Raw genomic sequence first — 27,413 nt, 5'->3', positions numbered from 1 at the left:
GCTGTTAAGATTTGGTGGCCAAAGGCTTTAATATGCATGAAGGAATATGTGCAGCATTTTTGATCAACAGAGGGCACTCTATGGTTTTCAAAGGTGTTTAGCAGCAGTTTTTATGGGTTGAGTGTGTGTTTCACAGAATAAGGTTTTAGAAGAGCATACTCCAACAACAGACAGAAGCTCTTAGGACTGGTCAGTGTATAATTTATTGAAAATGTTACTGATCTCTACAATAGCATACAATACACGAATTAAAGAGAAACCCATGATTTGAGAGAGTCAGATATTAGAGATTGTTAAATCTGTGGAGTACACAGTGTTAGTTGGTAGCTATCCTTTAAACACTGTAAAGTGGAACATACTTTTAATTCAAAGTTCACATATACAGCAAAGAGAAGTTGTCTGTTTGTTTGCTGCCTTAACATTATAACACAAAATGCTTTACAACTGGACAATTCAGTGCAAAAAACCTGCTCAATATAGAATTCAAAAAATGCAAAATATTGCCTAAGCTGGTGTTTCCTTCAGATACAATTTAACATGCTAGTTTACAGAACATTTCAGTTCCACTGTTATTAGTTCTTGTCAAATCAAAATTACAAAATTCAAATCTAAAATTTGAAGAAAAAAGAGCAAATTAGATGTTTCTGGATTATTTGTACAGGATAGACTGAAATGCAATTTATTGTGTGGAATAATCTAACTATGTATTCATAGGATTAGCTTTACTTGTTACAGTGTAAAACTTTACAGTATACCAGCACACACTTATCTGTGAGAAATTCAAACAGATGCCAGATTTCACATACTTGACAGAACTATATATATCATCATCATCCATTATTTTAAATGAATGTGTTCTGTGTAAAGTAGAATGTACCACAAATAACACAGTAAATGAAAATGACCAAGCAAGACAGCATAATGGCTCTGATTCAGCAAAGCATTTAAGCATGTGCTTAATTTTAAGCACATAATTAAATCCATCTCTGTTCAGCAAAATATATAAGCATGCAGTTAGCTTTAAACAGAGTTTTAAGTGCTTTGCTGAAACATGACCAAAATGGATTACTTCAACTATGAAATTAAACGGAAAGAGTTAAGGCAGAGAAATGTATAGTAAATCCTCATTTAATAAAATATTCTCTCAATCCCACAGGAAATTGCTGTTATATATGTTCATATTTACAGACAATATCAAGGATGATGAAACAACTATTCAAAGATTTGGGACCAAAGTCTGATATCGCTTACACTCCCACAAATTCAGAGTAAATAGACTGATTTCAGAAAAGTTGCTTTGAATTTACAGTGGTGTAGATAAGCTCAGAATCTGGCCCTAAGGTATTAAATAAGGAAGAGTAGTTTATTGCTAACTTGACTAATAGGTGTGAAAAGCTGTTTTCCTTGCTTTTGCACATACATTTGCCAACAGCTGTTTCAACATTTATAAACACTATTCCCAGTGATTGCCAAATAACCATAAATTCATTTATGCATATTTTTGAGTTGGAGGCATAAAAATAATTACATGTCTGATTAAACCCATTTATGCCTTCATGTCTATAATAGATATGAATTGTTGCAATGTATTACATCTACAGGCATAAATATTACAACAAGTGCAATACAGGTTATCGTTAGCAGTTGTGAAGCAATAACTTACTCAGATGCAGTTGGGCTATTATATTTCAAATAGTTTCTTTTCAATTATGTACAGAATGTCTTCCACATAATGGTATAACTCTGAGTACCATGCTAAAAGAGCCTTGGGGCTGGCTATTTCTCCATTTTCCTATAAGTGAATTATTGTAAAGCTGTAGATTGGAGGCACACAATAAACTGCAACAACAAAAAGAGACCGAGAGAGCTTTAATATGAGATTCCAGTGCAGGCAAACCTATTTATAAACTGCTTCTTCATCTGGACCCTGATAATTAAAATGCTGACAGTGTTCTTAAAGGGCTGTAACACAGTACATTTGTTTAAAGTTAAAACCTGTGAGGCCAGCACACATCTTGCTTGATTCCACTTTTAAATCTGTGCCATAGAGACTGAATTTTGCTTTCTTCTTACTGAGATTCTTAGCTTACAGTGTTTTTACTTACATAATAATTAACCATATGCGTCATATCACAAACATTGGTAATTCTTCATTTTAAGTGTTCCAGCATTATTAATTCATTTGGCATTCATTGTAATAACATTGATCAGAATGAACTCATTTTGCATTCTTATAAATGTCATAAGTACTTACATTGGAAATCTACTGCAATTCAGGATTAATTAACGTACCACCTAATTTTCTTAGCAAACAAGAATGTGTGATCTGTGTCATGAATAAACATTCTTAACATCTCATAATTGTCCAAATATTGTGTTGGTGGTGTGTGTGTTTGTACGCACACCCACCCCGATATATGTTTCCATAATGCAAATACAGAATTATGACTAAAATATACCAACACATCTCTCTATATAATATGTCCTTAAGCAGATTATCACAAAGACTGCATTGGACCTAATATTGACAGTTATGTTTCATTCTACTTTTAGAAACATCTTAAGCGTATTTCTAATGTATAAAAGCAAAGAGATATAGAATGCATCTTGAAAAACCTAATAAGGCAAGAATTTAACTAGATACAGATGTTTGCTTTAAGATTTTAAAACTATTTTAAAAAACATTTTAACATACTATCGCTTACGTAACCTTTTGTACATTTTGTACATTTGTCATTTTTGCACACATAAATTTAAGTTTAAGTACCGTGTGATGTGATGTGATGTCATTAATGGGTTAGTAAAAAACAAACAAACCCAAACCAATTATTTGTATAAACAAAAGTGTTTTTTTTAAAGTGTCTTGTTCTTGAAAATGAGTAAGATCTTAAAGATAAATAGATATTCATTGTATAACAGCTTCATGAAGTGCTGGAACAGCTAAATGGTGTCAGTGTGTCCATCAAACTCATTTCTTCAGGAATTCATAACTTTGTCTGGAAAATTTATTTCTGGCAGAAAATGGACAGACAAGGTCTCAGCCTGCAAGCTAATTTTTGTACCAAAGTTTTTTTTAAAAGCCATTTTCGCTCAGTTTGAAGTGAGATGTGTGATTATTTCTCTAAAGATAAATATACATTTATGGATGTGTGCTTACCCAACACACCTTACCAGGTCAAAATGTCGTTTGCTGTTTGTATTGTGCTATATAAAGAAATCCTACATTTTAAAATGGAAATTTGGCAACTTAAAGTGGCAGCACATGATTTGGTCTGTTACCTAAAAATATATCTTAATCACATTATATAAACTATCAATCAGAAAGTCCATGAAGGATTTGTGGCATTCAGTTGTGTCTGGTCCCATACATTGCTATGGGAGAATTTGTCTTGGTCTTTACTTTTTATTTGAAAATAAAAGTAAAGTAATGTAATAAATATCTTCAAATAATAGTTTCATTTACAGTCAGAAGTCTTTGGTGAAATCCTGTCCCCACTGAAGTCATTGGCAACACTCTTTAGTGGGGCCAGGATTTCACCCAGGAAATTTAAGGTTAAGACTAGCCCTACATTTTTAACCCACTGCATTGTAGAAATTGCAGAACATAAAGGGGTCTACTCTCCTCTTCAAGAGCATTCCTAACTTCCATTAACATTAACTGCAGTTACATACCACAGGAAAGAAGAGTCCAAGTATATAGCAATATTAACTGGCCAGAGACATCTGAGACACTTAGAACAGGAACAGGTTGACTATTACGTTTTCTTTGAACTTCTTGGTCTTTGTTGATTTCAGTATGCAAGGCAGATCTTTCACAGTTGTCTATGGACAAAAAATAAAATAATAAAGTGTGATTCTACTCTGAAAAAAATCTATATAAAATTAGTACCATCTCAGTCGGCAGACTGGTTGCAGCAAGTAGTGTAGTCGAGGAACCCATTTCTCATTTGGGGAATATGCAATTTAATTTAGGTTAGTTTACCCACTTCTTTTTTTGCCACTACACCACTGGTTACCACAATATATTCACAGATGGATCAGCTTACTTTTAGGGACCAAGGGCCTGTTCTTAAAGGTATCTAGTTGCTTAAAGATGCAGATAGGCCCTTAGAAGGATTTTTTACCAAAAGAGCCTTAGTGCCTAACTCCCACAATGGAATTTAGGTGTTTAAGCACTTTTGAAAATCCCATTGCAACCTATCTGCATCTCTAGGTACCTAAATATCTTTAAAAATATGGACCAAAGGTAAGGTCCCAAATCCTACAAACTGATCAGAATGGACAGATCTTTAGTCCTGTGGTTTTCCCTCATGGAGCCACTTGCAGGATTGACACTTATGGCTTCTACTGATGAGCACTTAAGTGTAAGCCTAAAAAGCTTATTGAATTGCAGCCTAAAATCCCACCCCCTTTTCTTTTTGCTCATTTATCGCCTGTAGTAAATAAGCAACTTGACTTTCATATGTGAAGCTGAGGTTGAGAAGCTGGTTGTTAGGATAACCATCTTTTGGCTTGTCAACTGATTATCATCTCCCTGTAACATCCAGATTCAAACTAAGTATGAAACCTCTCAATACCATTTGACAGAGTCACTTCAGAGAGTAGAACAGCACTTTAAAGTTATTTCAGGCTAATTTTTTTACATGTAATGAGAAATGGAACCTGAATTATGAATCTCAGATCTCTATGGAAATTGGATCTGGATCTCACAGGTTTGAATCCAGTGGCCTATTTTGGGACCATCTCTAGATACAATATATATATACACAATGTATACAACAGTTACTTGGGGTGCACTGATCAGGAGGCTACACTAATGGCAAGAGGTGACCTAAATGTAGGATGCAATTGGATATCATTAGAAAACAATGAGTTAGATTGTCATATAAGATAGATAGATATATATACACACACACACACACATGCTTCGGGGTGTACTCATATTTACTGAGCTACTTAAAAATTAGGATTTTTTCATCTCAACACTGATATACTTTTAGTGAGCTAACTCATTCCTCATCCCCTTCTAAGTCCCCCTTATTCAGTAAAAATGTTTTGTCGATGAAGACGAGATAGTTTTCAAATAGTTTAATTGTAGAAAGATATCCAAATACTGCTTCTCTAAGTGTTTGCATAATGCAGCCATACTTCAAGGAGCAATGGGCCATTATAAAACCCTATTTTTTTTCTTTGAGCTGCCTTTAATGTAATGTAGGAAGTTGTTTCACTTGTTTTACAAAGCTTTATGGTAGACAAGTTTCTTTCAACCTCAACAGACATTAACGAATGTGGGCCATTTGTAAATGATATGGTGCCAGCAACATCATGAAATATCACAGTCTGTTGCTTATAGGTAGAAGAGAGCTGAGTTTTAACAAGAATAAGTTAGACAATACATATAAAACAATACCTATTGAGGAAAACATAGTAGATGATTTGTGCCATTAGCAGCTATTAGCCATTAAAAGCAGCAGTTAGTTGGGACACAAAATTGAATATCCTTATATATAATATGATGGACATAGTAAGTAGAACTGAAGAAAATACCTTCTCTCACTCTAAAATAAATTAATAATTTGAGGCATACAATAGCTGTACAGTTTCAAATCTGAGAGCAGTAGAAATTGTCTCCAAACAGGTGTGCATACTACAATGAGTTAGTCCCATATTAAAAGAAACTTTAATTATAATACTTTTAATCCCAATAGTATAATTATAGAATCTCTCAAATTAAAAATAAATATGAATAATACTATAATATATATTTTGACTGCATTTCAGTTGTGTTTAATTTTATTTCATTTGGTGCACAAAACTTCTTGTTTCTCGTCACAACAAATATAATTATTTTTATTATTTATATCATAGCCAAAGGAATTTGTCAAAGTTCTGAGCAATGAGAAAGAATGAGGGTAAAATGGAAACTGGAACTTATCCTTAGCTATATCATGAACTATCCACAACCACTGTTGTATAGCATGACTATGAACAAGATGCAGTAAAACAAGGCAACATATAGTAGTAAAACAAAAACCCCAAACCAAAAAACAGTACAGTTAAAAGGCAAACGGGGCCTGATTCTCTTCTTGCTTACATTGACTTCACAACAGTGTTATTGCATGGACATCAGCAACATCCTCCTGGGTTATTACAATATTGTGAGAAGACAGTCAAAGTGGAGGGGTGGACACTATTGCTAGCAGGTAGCCTTTGTAATAAAAAATCATTTTTACAAGTGACATGGAAGTTGCTTGGGGTGCACTGATCAGGAGGCCACACTAATTGCAAGAGGTGACCTAAATGTAGGATGCAATTGGATATCATCAGAAAACAATGAATTAGATTGTCTATAATAAATGTAGCTCCAAACATAAAAAATGTTCATATTATATTCATTCCATATCTAATCAAGCATATCACATTGTTTTTAAAGGTGAATTGATTTAAAAAAAATTAATTACAATACTGAGGAGCCCAAATCAGTAACAGAATTGCAAGTATTTCTGTCTATCAGCACTTCCTGGAGACTATCGGTTCTTCTTTCACTTAACTACCCAAGACCTGAGTTCAGGGTACTGTGTTGCTTCCTCATTAGCAGACATATATATTAACATCTGTGCTGCTTTCGCTTCGATTTAGTATCTGATCTCATCATCTGTTGCAGGTGAAGTAGAACCCTGAACTCAGGTCTGGGCAGGTCTAAAAGATTTTCAAATCACCTTTGGGCTCCTAATGTTTAAGTATTAATGCCACTGTGTGTGCATAAGCTACGGCTGTGAATTCAGATTCCATAGGAACCCAAATAAATCCAAATACTTTGATATTTGTATTTGTACTTGTTTCATTAACTTTTCTTGGCCCCAGGGAAATATTTGTGAGCTGAAATAACACAGTATCTCTCTTCTCATAATATTTGCACCTTCTAGGAATTGAAATAATGAAAAATGATTAGATCTTGCATTATTTTGCCTCCATAAATGAATTCCTTAAGCTTTACAAAGCCCATGGAAAAAACAGACACATGATACACATGATATACATATGCATCTGATGAAGTGGGTTTTAGCCCACGAAAGCTTATGCCCAAATAAATTTGTTAGTCTCTATGGTGCCACAAGTACTCCTGTTCTTTTTGATGATACACAAACTGTATCATATATACATATAAACTTTATAAAACTGTTGCAGTACAGTCAGGTAAATAAAGCACAGGACTGGGAGTCAGGATATACCTGGTCCTATTATCATCTCTGCTAAATTACTGTGTCTCCTTGTACTGTGAATCCAAATGATTCTGAATGCTTGGGATTGGCAATACTGTGACAGTCACTTTCTGGTTATACTGCCATTGTTGTTGTGTGTGGCAGAGTTTGTCCATATGTAGAGCAGAAAACTCTGTTACCCACATAAGAGTCTGTGTGACTCACTGAAGCAAAGTTTCAAGAGGTAAAAGAAAAACACTCAGCTTCTTTTTTCTCACAGAGAGGTAAGCAACCGCCATTAAAAAAACAAATGTTGGACATTTTCTGAAGAGAAAATCGCCAAATCCCAGTTCATTTATCATGACTTTAGAACAATGAGTTATTGACTAGTTTAATAAATGGGGGTATTAACCCTGGTTACTAAATCATCACAGTACCTTTATTGCATTGTGAAATACAGAGTATTTCATTAAAGAAAAACACTCAGATTAGTGCGTAAAATGGATTCCTGAAGTAGGATATGGCGTCCTGGCTCAAATCTGAATCAGAATGGGATGTTAGATGGGGTGAGATCTAAGTTACTACAGAGAATTCTTTCCTGGGTACTGGCTGGTGAGTCTTGCTCACATGCTCAGGGTTTAACTGATCACCATATTTGGGGTCGGGAAGGAATTTTCCCCCAGGGAAGATTGGCAGAGGCCCTGGAGGTTTTTCGCCTTCCTCTGCAGCATGAGCATGGGTCACTTGCTGGAGGATTCTCTGCACCTTGAAGTCTTTAAACCACGATTTAAGGACTTCAATAACTCAGACATAGGTTAGGGGGTTGTTACAGGAGTGGGTGGGTGAGATTCTGTGGCCTGCATTGTGCAGGAGATCAGACTAGATGACCATAATGGCCCCTTCTGGCCGTAAGTCTATGAATCTATGAATCTATGAATTGTACCACCTGTAGGGAAATGGGTGCTGATAGCACCAGTCTTTGAATAACAGAGATGTAATGCTCTTGATCTTTGGGAAACTTACACTAGCTACTCCACCAACAGAGAGTGAGGGTTTGGCGAACATGAGAGCTTCTCCCCCTCTACAAGGGACTGGCCATTGAAATAATTTTACAGGAAGTGTTATAAATAGCCCCACACAAATGCTGCATTCTGCTTTTGAATCTCTGATCAGGCCAAAGCTGAGAATGGGCTATTACCTCCTTCATTTCACATGTGCAATTCCCACTGACATTAATGGAAGCTGTGTATACAGAGCAATGGGAGACTATTCCCTATCACTGCTAATGTACACTTTCAAAATGGGTCCAACACTGTTTAAGAAAGCCAATGGTACATGAATAATTGAAATATTTGGCTAAATCCATGGTCTCTCTTGTGAACTCACCAGATGACATGTGGATAATCACATATTTGGGGAACGGCAGTATGCTGGCATATCATACATTAAGCGCAGAGGTTGCTATTACCTCTCAATCCCATCACTTATTAAGAATTTTGGAGATATGGAGTGTGGCTCTGTGGGCACAATTTGCACTTTATAGATGTTCATAAGTGTTTTTGAAAGTCAGTTGGCTACAGAGATGTGGTCTAAGTGCACCTCTCTTTGGCCAAGAAGTTGGGTGAGGGAGAGATTCCTACACAGTTTGAATCCATTATTGCTCTCACAGTTTTACCTAAAAAGGGCATGTCTACACTAACCGGTAGTTTGGCACTGCTGCAAATGATGCAGCGAGTGTCGATTTAGTGGGTCTGGTGAAGACATGCTAAATTGATGGTAGAGAACTCTCCCATTGATTTGTGTACTCCACCTCTCTGAGAAGTGTAAGGGAAGTCGACGGGAGATGCTCTTCCATTGACACAATGCAGTGTAGCCACCACGATAAGTGGAACTAACTATGTTGACTTCAGTTATGTGAATAACGTAACTGAAGTTGCGTAAGTTAGATCCATTTACCCCGGTAGTGTAGACCAGCCCTAGTCAAAGTCTCCATCAGTATTGACCTTGGTCTTGCAAACACGTAATTGTGTGCTTAACTTGTGAGCACTCCCACTGGCTTGCATGGGACTGCTTGCATGAGTAAAGTTAATCACATGCATAAGTGTTTGCAGGATCAGGACCATTAGTGTTAACATGGAGAAGAAAGTTTAATGACAATTTTGTGAACACCTTAGTATAGCCTGAAAAACTATAGTAAGCTCTGTGAATTTGCTATTGTATCTGAAACAACTTTATCTATTAGATGGAAAAACAACAGAATACATTTTATGTCATAGATTTCAAAATAGGAACTTGCACATGTGGTAATAACTAGTGATACAGAGCATGGGCATCATGTAGTTGAACTCAGGGCTGGTTTATGCTCGAGATATATCTCCACTGCAAATAAAAAAAGTGTGTTCTTAACATGAGTTAGCTAACAGCTAACTTGGGTTAAAATAGCAGTGAATTCATGGCAAGTTGGCTTTTAACTCAGGTTAGTGGCTTGAGTTAAAACTTATAGGGGAGCCTTCGGTTGAATTTAAGCTACTAACCTGAGTTAAAAGAAGAGTTGGGAGAGTTTGGGTCAAGGATACATGCAGGAACCGTTACTAAAACTCTTTCCATTTTACTGGTATCTCAGGCAGATGTTAAAAAGCAGCTACTAAAGTTAGACATTTTAAAATCAGCAGGTCCACATAACTTGTAGCCAAGAGTTTTAAAAGAGCTGGCTGAGGAGATCACTAGACTAATAATGTTGCTTTTCAATAAGTCTTGGAACACTGGGGAAGTTCCAGAAGACTGGAAGAATGCTAATGTTGTGCCAATATTTTAAAAAAGTAAATGGGATGACCTGGCTAATTATAGGATTGTCAAACATCAATCCTGGGCAAGATCGTGGAGCAACTGATATGGGACTAGATTTATAAAGAATTAAAGGAGGGCATATAATTAATACCACTAAACCTTGGTCCATGGAAATTAGATCCTGTCAAACTAACTTGATTTTTTTTTATGAGAATACAAGTTTGGCTGATAAGGGACAACTCAAGACTTGCCGATGCATGCTGGAAAAGAGAACTCTGACAGTAAGCTGCTCAATGAAGAAAGTGGCCCTTGGAAGCATGTGACTATAAGAACAAGACAGAGGAAAAGATCAGCTAGGGAAGGAGAAACAGAGCTGAGGAACAGGTTCACTGGGTTGGAAAACTAAAGGAAAAAGGCAGAGAATATCAGAAGATGGGAGAGCAAAGCTAGCCTTAGAAGAAGATGGAAAGAGACAATTGAGATAGCTAAAGTTCAGAGCTCCAGAAAAATAGAGGACGACTCACAGAAGACTGCAGGTGAAACAGAAGCCTAGAAGATTTACAGCCAGAAAAAACAGGAAGGGGAATGTCTGAGAGTCTCATCAAATACCAGAAAGAGGCAGGTCTATATGACTGGAGATTTCCTGCTAAGAACAGAGAGGTTTGTCACCAGAGCTGATCTGGAGAACAGAAGGGTGTGTTGTCTGGCAGGAGCTAAGATACTGGATGTGGACCTGAGGCTGCAGAGAATCCTAATAGGAGTGGTAAAGAATCCACTGATTGTCTTTCATGCGAGAACAAATTATAATGTAAGATTCTCTCTGGGATGCATCACGGAAGACTATGCGAGGCTGGGGAAGACACTTAAAGAAATGGAGGTTCAGGTGATTTTCAGTGGGATTGTACCTCTCACTAGAGGAGCAGAGCAAAGACAAGACAAGATTATACTGATCAACAGATGGCTTAGACAGTGGTACTCTACCAAGTGCTTTGGGATGTTCAACCACTAAGAGGCATTCATGGACACAGGATGTTCTCATGGGATGGAGTCCACCAGAGTAGGGAGGGTAATAAGACTTCTGGGATGGAGACTGACACGAGTGATTTAAAAAGCTTTAAACTAGGAATTTGGGGGAGACTAATATTAAGCAGGTGGAAAATAAGGTTAAAGAGTATACAGAAATGGACAAAGGAAAATGGACTAGAACTACTGATCCAGGAAGTGAAACCAGATATAGGGATAATGGAAACCTGGTGGAATAGTAGTCATGACTGAAATACAGGTATTGAAGAGTATGTGCTGTTCAGGAAAGGCAGAAATAAAGGTAAAGGTGGTGGAGTAGCATTGCTTTTTAATGATGAGGTAGAGGATACAGAAATTAGAAGTAATGGAATGGATAATAAAACAGAATCTGTTTGGGTCAAAATCACTTTGCAGAAGAAAGGTAACAGAGACTCCACTGGGATAGTGAATAATTTGGATATGGAGAGACACTTTAATATTTTTAATGAAATAAATACAACTGGGAATTGTGTGATTATGGGAGACTTTAATTTCCCAGATACAGATTGGAGGACAAATGCTACTAAAAATGGTAAGCACTTAAAATTTCTGGTTGTGATAGCTGAGAGATTTCTTCACCATATAGTCACCAAAACAACAAGAGGTGATGCCATTTTAGATTTAATATTGGTAAGTAACAAGGACCTTATAGAAGAACTGGCTGTACAAGACAACTTGTTTTGAGTGATCATGAGTTTAAATTAAATGGAAGGATAAACAAAAATAGGTCTGCAGCTAGGGATTTCAAAAGGAAAATTAAGGGAATTAGTTAAGGAAGATGACTGGACTGAAGAACTCAAGGATTTGAATGTGAAGGAGTCTTGAAATTAATTGGTCTGCCAGAGTTAGGGCAGGTTACTCAGAAGACTGCTGAGAATGCCTAATTTTTAGAGGTGACTCCTGCTTAGGATCCACCAGCTGGGGCAGTTTGTGTGCGAGAGGGTGTTTGCTCTTCCCAATCTAGCCTATGGCACTAAGTGGCAAATTTCCAAAGGTATTTACAAAAAAAACAGGAGTACTTGTGGCACCTTAGAGACTAACAAATTTATTTCAGCATGAGCTTTCGTGAGCTAAAGCTCACTTCTTCGGATGCATCCGAAGAAGTGAGCTTTAGCTCACGAAAGCTCATGCTGAAATAAATTTGTTAGTCTCTAAGGTGCCACAAGTACTCCTGTTTTTTTTGCGGATACAGACTAACACGGCTGCTACTCTGAAACCTGTCAAAGGTATTTAGGCATCTAGGATACAGATAGGTGTTTAATGGGATTTATAAAAACACCTAAGTGAGTTAGATGCCAATTTACAACTAAAATTAAGGTATGTAACCTGCTTAAGGTGCTTTTGAAAATCCACTAAGTGCCTATCTGCCCCTTTAGGCACCTAAATACCTTTAACAATCTGGCCCCAAGTGTCTAGCACTGGTCCTGACTATTGCATAGTGTCCCTTTAACATTATCTTGAAAAATGTGGCATTAAAGAGTGAATGGCCTTTTCATTAGTAATCTTTCAGTTCAAAGAATTATATTCTATGAATGTTCAATTCATATATTCCATCATTTCAAAGACTGAACATAGACTATGATGTGCTCTTTTATCTTTTTTTTCAAATAGATGAAATGGATAAGTTATATTATATTTCTGTTCAATTGACTATCTCCTTTATAACTGTGAAAGAATGGCTTGCAATACACATCAATAAGAAAACAGTATAAAAAAAGATAGTTCAGTACAATGTAGCAGTAACAATGACTAGCATATGCAGTAGTAGAGGATTACATTAAATTGTACAATGCTTCAGAAAAGCAAGCATTTAAATCAGTTACACGGAGTTGGGGAATGGGTTTATGCTTCTAAGGAGGTGGAGAAAGAAAAGAAAGAAAGAAAGAAAGAAAGAAAGATGCATTGAAGGGAGAATGGCTCAGTGGAGTAGATGAGCTGGTAGGCTGATTAAAGGAGTATGAAATTCTCCCATCATGGTAAGTACCACAGAAGAAACACAACACAGCAGGACTGCTGTGATTTTCCTCCAAAATCAGGAAGGTGGCTGTGGAGTGAGTGTGCAGGCCACAAAGGAGGACATTTTCTGTATTTAGTTGAGATCTTTCCACATAGAACACCATTGAGGCCGGAGAATAAGCAGGGCCACTGGGTCTGTGATTTTGCAGACACAGCGACCATAAACCCCTGCCTAGGGGAAACACAGAGGTCACAATCTACTTTAGCCCAGGAGATTGAGTAGTGGCTACGAAGCTGTCCTACACCCCACCTGCAGCTTGACAAGTTGTGGATTTTATTTCCCCCCACCCCAGGCTCTAGAGCCACTCCCACATGCAGAACCTATTTACTCAGGCTTTGTGCACAGGGCCATGACAGTGGGTTAATGCTGTGGATGTGGATGTGTGTTTGTGAATCATCAGGATTGGAAAGAACAGAATTCCCAATACTTGAATTTCTCTGTAGTATTCTGCACAACTCCAATTAACACACTTCTAAACAAACTGAACTTTACCATGCACAGGCTTGAGAGGGGAAAGCAGAATGTCAGGACGATGTTCTCTAAACCTAGTCTCATCTCAAACTCTGGACCACCCACTCCTCCTCCTCAGCCTTCCTTGTAAATTTACCTCCCATACAATTCCCAATTCTTTTCTGACTGAAGGGGAGATCCATGGCTGAGACTGAAGTTTTCTTCAAATAACTAAATCACTCACCAAAAACTGACTTTCTAAAAATAAGTCCATTCATTTTAGCTTTCCTGATCTAAGTGACTGTGCCTTTCCGTGCCAGCCTGTGTAAATGTCACACTTGCAGATGAGTAACCCTGAGAGAAGCTGGTCTTTGACAAGCACGATTAGTTTTAGCTCAGCTTTTCTTGTGATGGGCTTAATTTAACCTCTGCTCCGTGCAGGGATTGGTGCAGAGCCACATTGTTCCAGGTGGAGCTTCAGGCGGGATCATGCTTCCAGGAGGCACAATCCTTCCTTTCAGGATCTCCTCAATATGCAAGGGTGGGGGGGAAGGCACGTCTGCTGCCCCATGCCTTAGAATGGTACAGTCTGCATTCAGCCAACTCTGACAGCCAGAAGGAAGGGGGATGTCCAGGTCTTGACCTGCCCCTCTCCCCTCTTTCCGTTTGTGGATGCCTGTGCACCCCTAGCACTAAGAGGTAACACAGTGGTGCAAAGGCTTTTGTGTGTCCCCTCATCCTTGCAAAGCCACATACAGATGTTAATTTACTATGTAATTAACAATTCCACAGAAAGGTTTGGAGATAGTTTAATGTGATATGGCAGCTTAGTGCTTACCTGGAACTGGTGCTCTTTTATTGCAGCTATACCTGTAACAGGTACTGGGGTAAAATAGGCTTCACAAAGTGTTCTTTGATTTCCTTGAGATGCAGATGGATGCATGCTCAGTAAAGTTCTAAAGCGTCTCTTTGCAAGGTAAAATAAAGGAATCTTTGTAGCCATCATTAAATACCTTCACTGTAAGATTTACTGCTGTAATCATGACAAAGCAAATGGGATGCTTTTGGCAGCAAAAACAGTCTTAAAAAGACACTAGGTATTGTTATTGTTTTCCTTGCAAAGTATAAAATACCTCAGAAATTACATGGTGTCACACAGCCTGCCATGGCCTATAAAAATGATGCACTGACTTTAGTTTTATAAAGAAAATTACACTGTGTTCCTCTTTGTGTTTCTGAGATATGGTACGGTTCCCCTAAACTTTCCTGGTAGAACAATGTTTGGTTGGAAGTTTTATTTGGCAATGAAATGATTATTTTGGGAATCAAAATATGAAGAAGACCATACAAAAATCTATGGCCAAAATATTCCAACCTTCGTGCCTAAAGTTAGGCTTGTAAATCCATATTTAGACACCTCATTATATGTGACTTCAATTTCAAAGATCTTGGGCACCTGCAGCTCCCTTCAACTTCAACAGGATTTGTAGATGTTTTGCACTTATCATAGAATCATAGAATCATAGAATCTCAGGGTTGGAATTCTAAAATTTGCTTGTATTTAGGTGCCTAAATATGGCTTTAGAAGCCTAATTTTAAGGACCCAAGTTTGAAAACTTTGGCCTATATTGTTTTTCTTTCCACCATTATGTTTTGTATGTCACAAAATAATACTTTTCAGAATGGTAGTCGTGTTAATCTGTATCAGCAAAAAGAACAAGGAGTACTTGTGGCAACTTAGAGACTAACAAATTTATTTGGGCATAAGGCTTTAGCCCACAAAAGCTTATGCCCAAATAAATTTGTTAGTCTCTATGGTGCCACAAGTACTCCTCATTCTTTTTGATAATAATACTTAGCTCACATAATAATACTTAGCTCTTAATACTTAACAGAATTCAGGTCTTATGAATCCCAGTCCAGCACTCTAGCCACTAGGCCACTTGGCACCTGATTGGGCATCTCTCAAATAATCTGGGCACCAAATTCTCTTGAGGTATGGTGCCTATGAGTGGGATCCTGGCTGTAGCTAGCCAGCTGAGACTTGCCCAGCAAGTGTAAAGCCTGCAGAGTAGGCTATTGCATCAACCTCCTAAACCCCCTATCAATGCAGGCTAGGGCTGTGTGTCAGATTGGAGCTCTGCTGAGCCTCAGCTGGCTTATGGCTCCCAAGGGACCATATGCAAGGCTTGGGACAGGTGCAGACAAACCCACAGAATCAGGGATCCATAACCAGCTCACCGACTGTTCCCTCCCATCCTCTTGCACTAAACAGAATACAGAAGCAGTATAGAATCTGCCGCAGTATGTGATGGGCTATGCTACAAATATTGAACTAGTTTTATAATATTTTAAATACAGTTTACTTATTGCAAAACATTGCCTTAATTCTGCATGAGGTACGTTTACACAGATCTCTGTGGCCCTTTAAAAGCAATGGGACTCTGTACAGGCAAAGGAGTCCGTTCTAGTGGATCCTAGTGCAAGACTGAGGTGTAAATTTTAAAATATTTTGAATATGTCTTTAGGACATAGGAAATTATATATTATTTTTCAGACTAGGCTAAGTGTGCCAAACCTACAGTTATATAGGTGAGTGAACTGGTTCTGTCATTCAAATGTACAAAACTGGGTATGGTTACTGCATGACATTTTTACTTCCCTTGATCAGGGGCTTCCTCTTGAATGCTTATACATCAATGACATCTAACATGCAAGCTTTTAGCACCTTTTCCCATAACAATATGTTGCATGCGGATCACTTAAGACAAAGATTTGGGTTTCTCATGTCTACACTATGAGTGCTATAGTGGCATAGCTACAGTGCTGTAGTTTTGCTGGTGTAACTCTGTAGTGTAGACACCGCCTACAGTGATAGAAGGGATTTTTCCTTCAATGAAGAAGCTCCACCTTCCCAAGTGACAATAGCTAGGGTGATGGAAGCATTCTTCCATCGACCTACCTGCGTCTACACCATGGGTGAGATCAACATAGCTATGGTGTGGGTGGATTTTTCATACCCCTGAGCACTGTAGCTATGTCAACCTACATTTTAAGTGTGGAGAAGACCCTAGATTAGTATTTACTTCCATTGTATTTCCTAGAAAGTTTACACTGTGTATTCTTGGTGTTGTACCATAGCTTTCTATTTAACAAATAACTTATCTTAGGACAAAAACAAAAAAAACCCAAAGACTATTATACTTGGAAAAAACACTATTTTAAACATACTTCATATATATATTTTTGGTTTGGGAAGTTTCTTACCTTTAATGTTACCAGTAGTTAGAAACACCTAGGTAATTCTAACATTAATAAAATAATGTGTTATTGTGACTCCAGTGGTATTTCAAAGATATTATTCTGTTTTGTAAAGACACTCCCCTATGGGAAATTATGGTAAGTGAGAATTTTAATACCTTCTGTTTGTTCTAAAATACTTGCTTTTCACAGCATATTTTTAATATTAGAAGCCAATATTTATGTTTCTGACACTATTGGTCAGAAATAATATTGACCTTACAGTTAATAATAGCAATTCTAGAGTGATAAATTAATCAGAAATACAAATGGAACAGACCCTGACTTTTCCACTTAAGTTACAGTAAATAATCCTACAATTTTTATCTCTCTTTCCCCCCATTTTTGTGTTTATGATCTCATCAGTTTTTATTCTCTTTATGTGAAGGCTTTGTTCTCTTCTACAATCCTGTTTGGAGGGATATTTTTATCCCTCACTGTGAGATATATATAGCTATTGATATCTTCTTCTTCCTCTTATTCACTCCCAGTGGAGCATAAGGCGTCAACCATTCTCCTCCATTCATTTCGTTCTTGAGCGAGCAGCAAATTTCATCCCACTTCATTCCCATGCCTTTCATTTCCTCTTCAATGGTCCTTCGTCATGTCCCCAATGGTCTACCTCTCCTCCTTCTTCCTTGTGGTGTCCATCGTAGGGCAATATGAGGGTGTCTATCAGCACCCATTCTCAACACATGCCCCAACCATCTCCATCTTCGTTGTTTGGCTTCATCCACTATGTTGATAATGCCCGTTAATCGGCTCACTTCAACATTGGTGATACGCTGCGGCCAATGTATGTTAATAATTCGCCTAAAACACCTTCCTTCAAAACCCCGAAGCCGACTTTCTATCTTCTTGTTGGTCCTCCATGTTTCCGCCGCATAAAGCAACACAGAGCGGACGTTCAACCTGTAGATCTCTACCTTGGTTTTCATTTGCAAGATGGCCAACCTCCAAATGTTCTGAAGTCTATAGAATGCAGTTGCTGCAAGACCGATTCTGGTAGATATCTCCTTCTGAATATTACCATCAGCCGATATGTAACTACCAAGATATTTAAAATCGTTCACCTCCTCCAATTCTACATCACATACTACTGTTGTCGTCGAGCTGGCTGTTTTTACTTTCATTGTTTTGCTCTTACCGGTGTGGATATTAAGTCCCACGCACCTTGCTGCTCTACCTACTCTATCAGTCTTCTCTTGGAGGTCCATCTGAGAGCTTGAAATCAGGGCGATGTCATCCGCAAAGTCACAATCTTCAATATGACCAGAGAGTCCCCATGCAATCCCTCTTGGCCTATCTTCGGTGGCTTTCTGCATCACCCAGTCTATAACCACAAGAAATAGGATGGGCGAAATAACACATCCTTGTCTATCTCCCATTCTCACATGGAACCACTCGCTCCGCTGTCCTTCATGGCGAACACAACACTTATTATCGGCATACATATCTTTGAGGATGTTAATAACTTTCGGAGGGAATCCATATGTTTTTAGGATATTCCAGAGAGATGGATGGTGGACGCTATCAAATGCCTTCTCGAAATCAAGGTAGTTAATGAACAGTGGCGAGTTCCATTCAAGGGATTGTTCCATTATCACACCTAATACAAAGATCTGATCAACGCATCCTCTCCCACTCCTAAATCCTGTTTGTTCTTCCCTCAGGACCTCTTCTACTGCTTGTCTTATTCTCTGTAACAGGACTCTGCAGAAAACCTTCCCGAGCACTGATAACAGCTATTGATATATAGATATAAAATGAGGAATACAATTATATATAATTCCGGTCTTAACACTGTTCAAAACTCCTACTTTAGGGCCTGGCTTGTCATCCAAGGACCCCATTTTCCTAAGGACAGCCTTCCTTTCATGGACATAATTTGTGCACATACTTTTGAACCTGCAGTCGAATCACAGGCCCATATGTAAAGGCTTGCATCTCTTATACTTGTGCAAATCAGTCAGAAGTGCAAACACTCAGAATTCTGCAGTCCTGTCCCCCAGACCCTCTCAATTCAGGCCACCCTCAGTTCAGTTCCTCATCATCCCCACTGCATTAGTTCAACCCCACACTGCATTGACTCCCACCACCCTCAGTTCACTCTCCCAGCACTCACCCCATCTGCTCAGAACCCACCATCAATACAGCCTCCCCACCCCATCAGCCCCCACCCTCTCATTTCAGCCCCCTTGAAGCCCCCAGGCCATAGTTCAACCTTCCTGGCCTCACCTCTGCTCTTCTTAGGGTTCTTCACCATCCTCAGGCTTGGGGGCAGGGGCTGCAATGGAATCTCCTCTCCCACTTCCCAGGCTGGCAGGGGAGCAGCCACCCAGGGCTGAGAATGGGAGCCCTAGCCCCCAGCTACAGCTGAAAAAAATCCCTGACCTTTGAGACATCTATCGCAAGATCATGAGCGGGCCTTAATTTTACTTACACATCATGTCTCTCGTGATAGTAATGTCTGCTCACTGTGAGTGTCCAGTGACAGTGACAGGATACTGCAGAGGGACGCTCTTCCAGGGGTTTGCATACTAGAGACATCCTGAGTTACCTGCAAAGTAAGGAAAGGACGGGCAGAGTTCTGTGAGTTTGTTGGATTAGCTAACAGACTGGACTGTCAAAGAGTTGACACACACTATCTCTTGCTGAGGCAGAAAAGTAACAAGATGGCTTAAAGCTCTGGATACCCTGAGAAAGTATCACAGGACCAGACTCAGGAACCAGGAGCCAGAACCAAAGGTCAGAGCCAGCCAGAGCTAGGAACCAAGCATCTCCAAGGGGAGCAGGGCTGGAGTGGACTGGGCAGGACAGGAGCAAGGCTCTGAACAAGGCTGGTTCGGAGCTGGAGCAAGGCAGACAGAGGAGAGATTGCAGCTGCAGGCGTGTGCATTGAGTATCCCGTGCTTAAGTGTAGGCTGGCTTGCTTCTTCAGCCAATCAGATGGCCCAGCTTTGACTCAGTTATGTGCATTAGCTGCCCAGAGGCTGAACAGGGGAAACTGCAAGTTTTCATTCCTGACAAGAACCAGCCACACCAGCTTTGTGTCACTGTGACAGGGGGAATCCTTAGCTGCGCCTTTAGAGCAACCAGAACAGGGTCCAAGGAATCAGCCCATGGCATAGACCAAAGAAATTTAAAAAGAGATCTTGGCCTATGTCTGAATTGCACACTGATTGTGTTTAACAGCAGTGCACTTATAGAAAGTCTGCTTGCGGCCAGATCAAATGAAAATAAAAGGGCAGGATGTAAGATTCAGAAAACCATCACAGTAATTACATGCACAACTGTCCAAAAGGAGAGAGAGAGAGGATAGGTTCTTATTGCTTTAGTCACTTTATGTCCAAGTTTGACTTCTGTTCTCTCTCCATTTCAGAGCCACGTGATCTAAGATCATCATACAGCAATCAGTGTCACTTGTTGCACCAAATGCCTCAGAGGCAACACTGCGATTGCTCCTCCCCAACCTCTGTACTTGACAATCCAGTACAAAAATGAAAGCACCACTACAAACTGCTGCATAAAAGCAGCATCAACTATGTTACTTGTTTAAATACATTTCCAACTTCAGGAACAATAGCCACCCCCTTCCCCCCAAAAAAGACCAAAAGCAGGAACATTTCTGAAAAGGGACAGCACATACTCAGCAAGAGAAATAGTGGAGATGTTTTAGCTAGGAAATCATTTTCAAACTAAGTAGAATTGCTAGATTAGTAATCCAGATTTAAATTGTGCTTCTTAAAACCCAGCCTTTTAATGAGAGGCAATGTGAGACTGGAGAGAAATGAAGGGCTCTTTAACTGGAAAAACTAGGATGCCTTTGAAAAGTGAAGATGCTGGAAAGGAATGCATGTTGCTAGGTGTCATGTACATTCTATGTGTCGCTGGAACATTAACATCACTGTTATTTATAGAAAGGACAAAATTCACATGATTGGAATGAATCAGAAGATGACATGGAGTGACACGGGAGTAGAACCAGACAGCACCACTTCCCCCTCCTTTGTCTGTAGCAGAAACAAAGTACCTCAAAGAAAACCCAGTCCTGGGATTTAGGTTCCCAAGAAAACAAATACCACCCCACCCACCCCCCAAGAAATCCAGCCCATTGAGGTGTCCATGGGGAGAAGAATGCCTGCTGGAGCAATCTTTTTGGAGAAGCAGTAGGATACAGTCCAGTGCCCTATAGAGAATGGCAAGTCACCTTCACTATGCTTTGATTTTTTTTAAATCTGTTTTTAAAGGATCTGTGTAGACAACCTAGCGACTGAAGACTGCTTGGGAGAACAATTTTAAACCTGCATTTTTTATTATATGTTTTTGTCAAAAGATATATCTTACAAAGGAGATGGTGAGTTTTTGTTAGAAATGGCAGTTTATTGATATTAATTATAAAATGTCAATTAATTCCAACACCTTTTGTGCAATGAATATTACATTCTTGGCATAACAAAGGAGAACATTATGAGTGATCAAATATACTTGTTTGCGGTAGTCCGAGGATTCTGTATTGTAAAAAGGTCTATTCATGTTAGCATAGTGCTGAAAGACAACAAGTGAATTACAGCTTGGAAAGTGATGGGATAGACATAAAATCCAAGGGTCCAGAGGCCAACTAACTACAGGGACTCAGCTGAAGGCAGAAAATATATGGTATGTATGTTTTCAATGGATTCTTTCATTCATCCTGCTAAGAAGTACTGAGTCCTCAAGTCAAATGTGGGTTAGGCTAGAATTTTAATATTGGAAGTCACTCCATTGCAGCAATTGGGTATTTGAAGAAGCTCCTAACTGAGTGTCATGCTGTGTGTTCAACTATGAATAGGGGGTGAATACACAGAAGTGGTGACAGAAAACAGTAACTGTGGCACCAGATATAGAACTACAGTAATAATACTGAGCTACTATTACTATCCATAGCTTAGATGTAAAATGTACTGAAACTGAAAAACTAAGGAACATGTACCAGGAGTAGTTCTGTGGCTGCTTTGATAAGCTTGAAGGGGCACATTGACATTAAAACCCATTTACACCAGTCTGGCAGTGTATAGAGCCCTTCAAGTGGGAGTAAGTTACACTGTCAGAGCGGTGTGTGTAGATGAGAATCTGGACCTTTAACAACAAGGCCATAAAGAGAAAACAATGATATAATCTGATTGTTTTAGAGCAAAGGACAATCAATAGTACTTTTTGTAGCTGTTTTTTGCACAAAACATAATAACTTATTGAAACAAGGTTTGTAAAGAACTATATATATAAGTAACATATATTTTATACACAAATCCTAGATGTGATTTGTGGATACTGTTAGCCAAAAGGGCTCGTTTCCCCCCGGAGCTTACCTAATTACACCAAGGAGGCACGGAGACAGGAAGACGAGTACCATTCCCTTTATTGATCGGTCAGCTGAGCGGGTGCTCTGATCGGCTAGTGCCAGAAGAGAGACACACCCCACAAGCCCGAACGGGCCTTTTTATAATCAGTAACAAACAACTTAGCCTACGTTTGTCTACGTCATTTGGTTGACCTGTAGAACCTGTACATGCATCTATTAGGGGATAATTGGATACGCAGGATACATATATCATTTTGTGGGGGCTACAAGATACATCTGTTGAGGATACATTTATCATTCTAAAGGAGACACAAGATACATCCGTTGACCCTTTGTACTAAATACTTTGGAGACTTACATGGGAACACAGCTGCATACACTTGGGGAGCCAACATATACTTGGCCCCCGGAGCCAAACAAGATAAGCAAAATAGCTGACATAGGTGAATACACATCCGTTGTTCTACCAAGTTCCTTAAGCTTTCCAACAATACTTATTAACTGCTTTTAAGATTGATGAAGCCTAAGGTGGACTTCAAAAGGAAAGGGACGGAGGCCACTTTATCTGTGTAAGAAGCTAAACTGAACCAGTATATCTGTAGACTGCCAAGTGGTTTTAATCAAAGATGTACTGAAAATCTTGAGTGGACATGTGTTTAGTTTCTGTACTAGAGGGGAACAATCCTGTTGTAATATTAGATAAAAGGAGGGAAGGATGAATAGTTCATACATGTGCTCGAAGATTAAAAGGAGAAGAAAAGCTCTTGAAAAAGGAATGGGGACAGACTGATTGCATGCTCACAAGGTCTGAAATTCAGCCCACTGCCAGGACCTGCAGGAAGGCCCTATGTACCACTTCACCCCAACTTAAGATCTTAACATAAAATTTAAGTGGGGCATAGGCCCTCTGCAGTGGATTGAAATTCACCCCTGATAATATTGTAAGGAATTGCTTTCTAAAGCCAAAGGGACTAAAAGGCCCAAGTTTGCTTGAAGAAATCTTTCTTGCTACAATGTTTTGCAAATCTGTGAAAGCCATGGAAAAAAGCAGATTGTTCAAAACAAATATGGGTCAGATCTTTTTTGTTGAATTGGGACAGACGTTTTATACAAAAACAATGCTGTGAAATCTTTCATATACAGTAGTTTCCCCTACAAATTTTTTTTTTAAAAATTGACCATAGGAAAAAAGTCTAGATTTTTCCATCAAAACAGCCATCTGCCTTAGTCTTCTGTCAACTGCAAGTCAAGTATATTGTTCAGCCACTCTCCTTTGCTGGCACATTAAACTTCCATAGAAGAGAACAGTAAGCTTCTGTCTACCTGAGAAACTATCAGATTTCATCTCTGGGATTGGTATTAGATCCTTTGGGAGATGCAAATAGAATTTTAATTTTCTCAGAGTTTCATGCACCATTTGTTGTTTATTCCTTCATAATAGTATTATTTTCATGATGATAATAGGATTATATTTGTCAGAACATGTGTTGTCTTCCACAGCGTAACCTCACATTTTCCCCCAGGAAAACAAGGTAGGCACTTGCTAAAGAAAGAATGTGAAAACTTTAGCTAACTGTAGCAGGTTACAGGTGTAATATAGCCCTGTAACCATAAAGTTTTAATTCTTGAAAGTAATGGTAATTATCATTGTAGTGAAATGGAATTTAAAATGTATAAGTAAAGATGGGATTAATACATTGCTACACAATTTATATGTGTAATGTTACCCACACTAAATCTAATAAGTGTCTTGAGTTTCATTTCAACTGCAAGTATCAGAGAGGTAGCTGTGTTAGTCTGGTTCTGTAAAAGCAGCAAAGAATCCTGTGGCACCTTATAGACTAACAGACATTTTGCAGCATGAGCTTTCGTGGGTGAATACCCTCTTCGTCGGATGCAAGAGTCACTTCAACTGCAGTCACTTTTTAAGCTTATATTGGTTATGTAATTGTTCTAGTTGAAGTAGATGTTCAGCCACAAGATATTTTAGCAAAGTTAACTTCTCAATGTGGAGCATTCAATAAATGTTTTAAAAAACATAAGATGGATTCTGATATGTCTTACACCAGTGTAACTCTACTAATTTCAATGAAGTAACTCCTGATTTACGCTGCTATAAGAGGGGAGGAGAATCAAGCCTGACATGTTTACTCATTTTGTGATTTAAACTAAAGGGGCAGTTTTCAAAGGCACATAACTCTTTTGTACCTTCAAAAATACCCTCCTAAATACGTGTTTGCAAGGTATCATGTGATGACATTTATTCTTCTTGTTCACAAATTGGTGTCTTCTCCAAAATTTAATTTAAATTTATTTATTTATTTATTAAGAAAGAAAGATTAAATTATTTTTATTACTACTACTATTCTGATGGCAATTTTTTCTGGATTTTATTTAATCTTTTCTTAAATTACAGTTTGACATTCACAAGTCTTTGTGATCTTGGTGGGAAAATATGGTTCCTATTCACTGTGGTGAACGAACTACCCAAGAAACAACATATGTACGTTAATATAACATGCATAAAAATATGTGCATCTTTTCAGTTTCTGTTTTGAATGCAGTCAAAACTATTCTGCATACTGGGGTAATTGTATGACTCTTTGAAAAGATTTATAATGCTAATGTTGTTTGGATAGAGAAAAAAACATGAGTGCAAATACCAGCCTAATTTCAGCAGTACAGGTGTGTAATAAGACCATATAATTAAGCCAAAGATACATAATGATTTGTTGTTGGTTATGCATTTACAACAGCTGATGAGGTTCTTCATGTGTGGTTCATGAGTTAAGAAAATTCCCTATGATTCCACTGTTAACGAGGAAGATTCCTTGTGGACTTGAATACAAAAACATTCTGCACCTTTTATAAAGTGAAATCTCAGTACCGCCTGTTATTTAACTTCCATGTTACAGCAGCTTTACCTAAAGATGATTAAAAACATGTACATTCATGAAAAGGGTCGTTTTTGTCCCTATAAAAATAGAAAGGGAAATATATCAAAATGCCTGGCTTCTAGCAGTGTGCTTAGTGTGATATACCAGTGTGTTTAATCACCAGGTTACACAGAAAGTATGTTTTACTGCTAGGCTCTTTATATCACAAAATTATTTGTAAACAGCGAACTAAAATTCTTTAGAGAAGAATAAAACAGGCATAAACCTGGGATACTTAAAAACCATTAATCAGACAGCAGTCTGAATATCATGGGTTTAGTTACTTCAGATTCTACGCTATATGCCTGATCCTTCACTGCTAGGGTGACCAGATGTCCTGATTTTATAGGGACAGTCCCAATATTTGGGGCTTTGTCTTATATAGGCGCCTATTACCCCCTACCCCTTGTCCCAATTTTTCACACTTGCTGTCTGGTCACCCTATTTACTGCACTTCACATGGTCATTTACACCTATGTAACGGGAATCTAAAATGCAACCATGGTGTGAGCAGAGAATACTTATTTGGTAACATTTCACACAAATGCACATGTATTTACATCACTGAGCCTGATTCTCCATTATATTGCTCCTTGTTGTCACGTACACCTGTGCAAAGTGGGTATAGAATGTTATCAAATCAATATTCTTCCATTTGCTCACACAAACATGGTGTTTTATACCCACTTGGCACTGACTTTGCACATATGTAAATGACCACACAAGATGATGAGTCAGGCTCTTTGAGCTTGATTCTAACCTCACATCGATTTTACACTTGTGTAAATGCATTGATTTCAACAGAGCTACTCCTGATTTATACCAGTGTGATATGAGACTCTGGTTCTTTGACTTCATCAAAACATGCATTTGTGTGTGCCCAAAGTTTAAAAAGCAGTTCTATACAAAATAATCTTGAAGTCTAAGCAGAGTCCAATATTACAATGAATACCTGCAGAATATTTGGTTCATTTCCTGATTTTTACATACCAAAAATATTCTAGAGCAGTTTTTTTCCTGATAAACATCTGAACTGTTTATGGCAAAAGTTGAATTTCTTGGTAATACTGCAAGTTTAGAGGATTTTTTGTTCAAGTAAACAAAATATGGACAAATAGGCTAAAAAAGTAAAGGCTGTAACAGACATTTCATATCAAACCAATACTCCTGGAAGATAGATCAATAACATAGGCTTGTTTTTTCAAAGAGCTAATACACTGATTAAAATTATATTGCACTACAGTGAGTACTACAGTAGTAACAGATGTGATATTATCAGGGTTCGATAGCATTTTCACATAAATTATTGCATAAGCGCTGTTAATCATCATGTACAGGTGGTATGCCACCTGTTTAATTCAGTCTCAAGCTGATTTACACAATGTTGAGGCTAAAAAACAACAACAACCACTGAAACTCTCCAAACCTGCACAAAATTAGACTTATACTTACATATCAATTGAGTACATACAATTATTATTCCATTCAGTTTCAGGGAGTGAAAATAGCCCCTCACTGTCAGGTATTTCTTTAATCAGTAACTTGTAATGCAGTGCAGTGGTACTGGTGATAACAGATGGTGTCCAACGTGAATTTTTTCCTGCTGTATAAATAGGGATGAGTTAATCATTTGTGTTCTGGAGTTCCAATTGTAAAAGATCAGAGGGGTAGCCGTGTTAGTCTGGATCTGTAAAAGCAGCAAAGAGTCTTGTGGCACCTTATAGACTAACAGACATTTTGGAGCATGAGCTTTCGTGGGTGAATACCCACTTCGTCGGATGCATGTCCACGAAAGCTCATGCTCCAAAACGTCTGTTAGTCTATAAGGTGCCACAAGACTCTTTGCTAATTGTAAAAGATGCATTTCTCCACCTTGAGCTACAGTGCATGTAAAAAGTCCACCTCCTTTTACATGCTAATAAGCTACTAGTGGAGGTGTTATTTAGACCCATTAGTAATGGTCATAGAAAGCGGTAGGTATTGGAAATGGATGCAAAATATGGAGTGTGGGGGCAGAACATCACCACTTTTTTATGGAGAAATCTGCTTCTCAATACATTTGTTTCTAAATAGGTCCATTGGAAATAGGCAATGTGTCAATTGGGACACATACCCAGGGAGAAGGAAATGGGGCAAAGGCATAGACTGCAAAAATATGGAACCCTAATTCTCAGGTCTTCTCTGGTGGTGAAAAGCAGCCAGAAACCTGGTCTAAAGGTCCTCCTGAAAGGGAATAATCCCTGGTGGCACAAAGCCACCACAGTAGCAGTTCACCACCCACTCAGGCTTCCCGGGCAGGAGCCTCTCGGGGTTCTGAG

The 27,413-nt window shown here is 38.5% G+C and overlaps 1 long non-coding RNA gene across 1 annotated transcript; it reads right to left on the bottom strand.

Moving 5' to 3' along the window:
• Positions 1–1,069: 1,069 nt before the first annotated feature.
• Positions 1,070–26,692, bottom strand: LOC120396968. Its single transcript, XR_005593590.1, has 3 exons — positions 26,548–26,692; positions 3,673–3,822; positions 1,070–1,839 (listed from the first exon to the last, which is right to left on the bottom strand). It is a non-coding gene; the product is annotated as an uncharacterized LOC120396968 (long non-coding RNA).
• Positions 26,693–27,413: the final 721 nt, after the last annotated feature.

This window comes from Mauremys reevesii, linkage group 2 (assembly GCF_016161935.1).
Source record: "Mauremys reevesii isolate NIE-2019 linkage group 2, ASM1616193v1, whole genome shotgun sequence".
NCBI lineage: Eukaryota > Metazoa > Chordata > Testudines > Geoemydidae > Mauremys > Mauremys reevesii.
Note: the sequence above shows the minus strand (reverse complement) of the source record. Positions and strands in the feature narration are given on the sequence as shown.